Source organism: Alosa alosa, chromosome 10 (genome assembly GCF_017589495.1).
Source record: "Alosa alosa isolate M-15738 ecotype Scorff River chromosome 10, AALO_Geno_1.1, whole genome shotgun sequence".
Taxonomy (NCBI): Eukaryota; Metazoa; Chordata; class Actinopteri; order Clupeiformes; family Clupeidae; genus Alosa; species Alosa alosa.
In genome coordinates this window covers 8,081,080-8,086,288 of record NC_063198.1, presented here as the reverse complement: position 1 = coordinate 8,086,288, position 5,209 = coordinate 8,081,080, and the positions used below count along the sequence as shown (strand labels likewise).

Below are 5,209 nucleotides of genomic sequence, written 5' to 3'. Positions count from 1 at the left end.
AGGAGAAAGGCTCCCCTGGTTTATGAGGTTTGATTACCTCAGTCTCCCCTCGGACTCTGCGCCGACACCTTTGTTCTTTGCTTTAGCCGCTCTAATGTAATCAGATAGCCCGGTCTTGGATGACTTCCCTGCGAATGAGGAGTCAGCCAATCTGCATAAATTAATCCGCAAAGTTCAAGGGGGTTCGCAGCCTTCCCAGGTGATGGAGATGTGGACTGATCGTTGTCAGTTAGTGAGCCTTTTGCTCCAATAAAAAGAACAAATAAGGACAAGAGACAAAGACACCAAATTTCTTTTTCTTGTTTTGATAATCCAGGGAAACCGAGAAAGACGGTGACATTCAACAAATCAAAGGCAAGCAGGTTCAAATTCGTGACAATGTTTCTCATTCTTGCCCTCAGGGTATGCATCTCGGCTTGCCTTTGGACTGACCTTGGGAAATGGTAAGCTTCCTATCCCCAAAGCTCATTTTTGCTGTTGTGGCACTCTTGTAGATTTTAATATCCATGTTTCTGCTGTATTGAATGTCAGTGCTGATCAAGGGGGCAAACCTATTTGTTTGATCTTGACATTAATCATCTAGTCACTGGGAAAAATCAAATGTCAAATGCTACAAATACATTTATGCCAACAGGATTACTAAGCATGTTCCGCATGTTCCGCATGTTCCTGTTCACTAAATTGTGAATGATGAAAGTTGAACCTGAACATTTCTTTAGAGTCTGTGCAAGGAAGGATTGAAGCAGATGTGATCAGAGGAGGATAAATAATAATAGGATGGGGCAAATACTGAGATTTACCCCCAATATCCCCCTCATGACTTCTCCCCATTAATTTATTGATGTGGATATCAACAGGATGGAAACATCAAAGGTGGTTAGAAGAAATCTTCTCCAGGGGAATTCCAGTTTACAACATTAAATAAAAAGTCAACTTGAAAACAGCTTTTGATGATGAAAGCATGAGAGCGTTCATAGCCTGAGATTGCAGGTGTAGCCTCTTGGGTTGGTTCAGTAACCCCTACGGGTGCAGACAGCAAATTAATCTCTATACAACTGCGAACAGAGGATGGGTGACTTCACATAATGAATTAATGGTAGAGACTCAATACTGAATTACTCAATGAAGTTTAGTAAACTCTTGTTAGATATGGTCACCAGAGATGAACTGCGAAGAGATTGACATTATTTGCCAATGTAATAACTGCTTTATAACAAAACATAAACACATTTCAACAATAATGAAAATATCAGCAAAATATTAAAACTTCAAGAGTGAACACATTTGTGACCCTGCAAGGCGAAACCAGTCATTTTGCGCACGGTGCTATTTTGAGAAAATCCACGATAAACAAGCGTACAGGTTAAAATGTCGAATTTCATGTTTTCGCGTAATTCGGCTGTATACAGTCTACACTTTCATATTGTGAACAAATTTCACGGATAAACATAGGTTTTGACTGTTAAACCCTTACTTTATTTAGGTGAAGATTCAACACATTGAATTTGTCCACATTACCTTTGTCCACACCGCTATAAGGTTTTACGGTACGGTAGAGCTCATTTACTCATTAGGCTACCCATTACTCGTTACTCAATGTGTCAGCTCTATATCGTTCTTGGCAGATGTAACCGAATATGAATGTGAAAGACTTGCCTTTCAGGGCACGAACGGTCAAAAGTACGAACTTTTAGAAATATCCTGGCGTCATTTTAGGGACCAGGAGAAGTTTTCCATTGAAGTAGGCTAGCACATTTTAAAATTAGGCTAGGCTATACACAATCTGTGTACACAGAACTTCCTCTCCCCTTACTTCCCCTGAAATACATTAATTATATTCTATAGTGACACCTTATGACCGTCCCAGGTATTAACTAGGGGGCAGAAAAAGACTCATTGCACGGTTGAAACTATGGTTGAAACTGCATAGTCAGTCATCCGCTTCAAAGTCACGCTACCGTAAGGCTAATCATAGCTGTGCCCTCACACTATCGCACGTGACAATTTACTTAAAAAGGTGATTTTCTCCTCTTCTGGCGTATGGTGACAGGAGAACCATGCCAACTTTGGATGCGGTTATCTTAGCGATACTTTTTGCAATACCCTCGATATACAAATCATTGGAAAGCTTAGTTTATGACCCTTCGTGTGAGTACAATAACTTAATTTTGTCAATTTTACCAAAACGACTGGTTTCGCCTTGCAGGGTCACATTTTTGCTTTCCTGCTTATTAGACTAACTTAGTAATGCCTTTTGCAAATGACGGGACTGCATTAAATCAGTTAGGGCTGTTTACAGTATTGCAATTTTTGTGATAGTACAATCATGGCCATGTTGTTGTCATTATAGTCACGTTCGATAATGGTGTGATAAACAATGCCCTCCGTAATAACAGAAACCTTGTTTAGACAAGGGAGAAGCGTGACATTCAACTCCAGATCCAATTATATCCAGCAGCTTAATAATACTTTTTACATTCATAAAATGACTGACAATAAACCAGCCCATTTACTTGCCAGCAGGTTCCTTTCAAACTGTGGTTGCTGACACAAAACAACAGAGTTGGATTATTTTTTTCATGTAAAAGACACACACACACGTACAGAGACAGATACAGAGAGAGAGAAAAAGGGAGAAACACACACACACCCTCAAAAATTAACTGTTCTTGAGCCCCAGGTCAACATGGAGATTCATATGTTTGAATATATAAATGCCATATCCTGTTGTCATATCTTGACAGGAGAAATAAGCAGTGCAAACACTGAAGGTAAGCCATACTCCAAATGTGTCAGAAGAAGTAATCTGAGTCTTCCCACTTAATTTGTCATAATCCCCAAGTATTGAATCATATTAATAAGACATAAGCCCATGGGTCCCTCCAGTTTAATAACTGGCTCTCTAAATGACTGTCTAATTATTTTATCAATTATTTTATCAATTACTTTCCATTGACTTCATTAGATAGTTCCATCTACAAGACAAACACAGAGGGGAGTTGATGTAGAACAAGACACCCAATAATAACTTCTAATAGGTGAGATAATTGCAGCAGGAAATTGATCGTTTTTTTCTAATTGATTTGCAAATCCATTTGGAGCGCACAAAGCGGCTTCATGAGTTGTTCTGATGACTTGATCTGATCACGACGTTAATCAGAGCACAGAACTCTCATTTCTTCCGGTGGCCTCCGGACAAATTTCAATACAGTTACTACTGTACTGCTATCTTCCATGGCAATGAGAGCAGGCGTGTAGTGGTAAAATAAGAGGTGGGTAAACTATGAATTCTGTGATCATGGTAAGGTGGACTGTGCCATGCAGATTTTTTTAAAAAGCCATTCAGAACCTGTTTGATGATGGTAGAGGTTATTGTCCAAAGTTTAACAATACCAGTGGTATTAAATGGTTCCCAGAGTGTTGCTGAGTGTACATATTCTGAATGTGGAATGTGGATAATATAGTGTGATTTTTGAATGTTAAAAGTTGCAATTGGTGAATAAACTCTTTTGAGAGATGGATAAACTCTAATAAGAGATGGATAACCCCATTCCTGAAATTTCAGAGGTGGATAATCTGCTAAATGCATTTACTTGCGTTTAGCCTCCACTACAGCCCTGAATGAGAGAGAGAAAAAAATCTATCAGAACCATCCTTACATACATTCCTTCTTATGATACAAGATATACAATAGACTAACACACAGCATGCATGCTGCTTTAAAGACATGCAGAAATATTAACTATTAGTAACTATTTTAACCAGAAGGTGAGTTTTAATCTCTTTTACAAGCTGAGCTAATTACTCTTATGGTTGTAATAAATTGGTATAGGATTTGAAGATATTTTTGGGACTGTGGGGAGCATAACAGCAAGTCTCCTGCCAAGTTGTGTTCAGTGAATATAAACACACAGTCTTTGTGCCTCAGCCCAACATACAAACGCAGAGCCTACAAATGAAATACCCACAAAACTCCCCAAAAAGGCTGAAGTGTGCTGTTTCCTTGACTGTGTAGTAGGTTTCAGAACTCAGTTTCCATGAATAAATCTTTTTAATTACAGTAATTCCCACAAATAGATAAGCACTCACATCAGGTGATCATCCATGGAGGCAATGTTATCATTAAGGCACACCTCCATCTCGTGCAATATACCGTCTGTCTCATCAGGCATGTTCAGGCATGGGGGAAATTAATATGGCGAAATGTCAATAAAGCAATAACATCACAATTACTTATTTACTGCATACATGAGTGCTCTGCTCAAGTTGATGTATGCAGTTATTTCATTATGCGAATTCTGCTTGGACCTCATAGGTTTGATGGAATGTGGTAATTGTGACCACACCTCTCTCTCTCTTCTCTCTCTCTCTCTCTCCTCACTCACCTTTGCTCCAGATTGTGGGAAAAGAAATCAATTAATCGGAGTGAGACAATCCACAGAACCTGTGTTTGGACGGCAAGAACAGTGGACTGCATTACAAAGACAAATGGCCATATTAGTGGCCATCACAGAGTATTATCTTTCCTTGTGTGGAGAAAAGAAGTAGTTTAGGGAGTTGGGTTGCATTTGTAAATTGTATGTAAAGATTGTTCAGCATTATTTTACCATTAACATACACAATATTGGCCTTGATGTCATTAGAGCAGAGGTGGGCAAGTCCGGTTTCAGAAATTAAAAGTCTTACCACATATCTGTTCCAACCATTCACTTAAACCAGCTGATTTAATTAGCAGAGTGCTTCAGCCAGAACATATAACTAGTAGGACTTTTACCCTTTTATGATTACACTTAACAGTATCGACATAAGGGTGACATGACACTGTCATGAATGTGTCATAAACAAGTCATAAACGTTTATGACATAATGCTTCTATTTTTTTTTGTCATGTTAGGGTTAGGTTTAGGGTTAGGGTTCATGTGTTATGATAGTGTCCTGTCACTCTTATGTCGATACTGTCAAGTAAAGTGTTACCACCTTGATTTTACCTCTGCATCAGAGCCAGAGTGTAATATTAAGCAGGGGATAAAAAATGTAAAAACACAACTGCTGAAAATAGTCCCAGTTGAGAAGCTGAGGTGTGACCTCCAGGCCCGGATCTAGGCTGATCAGATTGGGGGGGCAAATAGAAAATTGGGGTGGGCACAATGAATACCACCCCCCCCCCCTCAGTTTCACCTACAAATGCCTTACTTTCCACCTTAACACC

The 5,209-nt window shown here is 39.2% G+C and overlaps 1 long non-coding RNA gene across 1 annotated transcript; it reads right to left on the bottom strand.

Moving 5' to 3' along the window:
- Positions 1-4,088: 4,088 nt before the first annotated feature.
- On the bottom strand, positions 4,089-4,768 carry LOC125301525. The gene is made up of 3 exons (XR_007194756.1): positions 4,687-4,768; positions 4,386-4,444; positions 4,089-4,156 (listed from the first exon to the last, which is right to left on the bottom strand). It is a non-coding gene; the product is annotated as an uncharacterized LOC125301525 (long non-coding RNA).
- Positions 4,769-5,209: the final 441 nt, after the last annotated feature.